The sequence below is a fragment of the Suncus etruscus genome, chromosome 18 (assembly GCF_024139225.1).
Source record: "Suncus etruscus isolate mSunEtr1 chromosome 18, mSunEtr1.pri.cur, whole genome shotgun sequence".
Classification (NCBI taxonomy): Eukaryota; Metazoa; Chordata; class Mammalia; order Eulipotyphla; family Soricidae; genus Suncus; species Suncus etruscus.
This window is the reverse complement of record NC_064865.1, coordinates 212658-214252: the sequence shown is the minus strand read 5'-3', so window position 1 is coordinate 214252 and position 1595 is coordinate 212658.

Sequence of the window (1595 nt, the reverse complement as noted above, 5' to 3'; positions counted from 1 at the left end):
TGTTGATGGCCATTTTGATTTCCTTAATAGTGATAGGTCTGTACTTGTGTTTTCTGTATTCTTCATTCAGCCTCAGATGTTTATAGGAATCTTCTAGGTTCTCTTGGCTGATGCTATAGATATTTTCAAAGTACCATAATGACGATCCTTTGGATTTCTGTGGTATCTGTTGTGATCTCTCCTTTTTCATGTCTAATACAGTAAATTAGGATTCACTCTCTGCTTTCTTTGTGAGTCCTGCTACTGGTTTTTCAGTCTTCCTTATTTTTTAAAGTAGCTCTGCGTTTCTTAACATTTTGGATTAATTTTTGGATTCCAACTCATTATTTCTACTCCTTTGGTTGGTCATTTTCACCTTTTTTACCCATGCAGTTAGAATTTTTTAATGTAGCTCTTTCTTCCTGAAAATGCATGTATAACAATGGATTATTCTCTTAACAGTGCTTTTGCTGTGTCCCACAATTTCTGGTAGATTGTGTTGGTGTTCTCAATTATTATCCAGAAATCTGTTGACTTTTTTCACTGACTTGTTTGTTTGTTTTTGTGTCACACTTGACAGTGTTCAGGGTTACTCCTGGCACTGTGCTCAGAAATTGCTCCTGGCAGGCTTGGGGGACCATATGGAATGCTGGGGATTGAACCCGGGTCTGTCCTGGGTTGGCTGCATGCAAGGCAAACACCCTGCCACCATGCTATTGCTCTAGCCTGTGTATCATGATTTGAGAGCTTAGTTGAAATTATTTATATCCTCTTGATTTCATGGTGATAGTTTTATTGTCCAGGATGTGATCATGGAGAATACCCTATGTGCATTGGATAAGAATATATATTTTACTTTCGGGGGGGAATGGGGAGCCATATATAAATCACTACACTCTTTTTCTCCATTTTTCATCACCTCCATTATTTTCTTGCTGAGTTGTATTCTAGTTGATCTGTCAAGTAATAACAGAGTGGAGTTGATGTCTCAAAATATCATTGTGTCGTTCTTGTCTTCCTCCATGTTTCTTTTCAGTTGTTTAGAGTGTTTTTTCTGGTCTCTTGTTAGTTTTATATGTTTAGGAGTGTGATTTCTTCCAAGTGTACATATCTTTTATTATTAAGAAATAGCAAACTCTGTCTCTCTCTCTCTCTCTTTTTTTTTTTTTTTTTTTTTTTTTTGGTTTTTGGGCCACACCCAATGGTTCTCAGGGGTTACTCCTGGCTATCTGCTCAGAAATAGCTCCTGGCAGGCACAGGGGACCATATGGGACACTGGGATTCAAACCAACCACCTTTGGTCCTGGATCGGCTGCTTGCAAGGCAAACGCCACTGTGCTATCTCTCCGGGCCCCAGCAAACTCTGTCTCTTACAACGTTTATAAGCCTGAGTCAGTGTAGTGTGATACAAATATGGCCTTCTTTTTCATGGGAGTTATTTTTTTTTGCAATATTGTCTTCCATGGGGCTAGAGTGGTAGCGCAGGCAGTAGGGCATTTACCTTGCACTCACTAACCTAGGACAGACCACGGTTCGATCCCCGGTGTCCCATATGGTCCCCCAAGCCAGGAACGATTTCTGAGTTCATAACCAGGAGAAACTCCTGAGTTTCACTG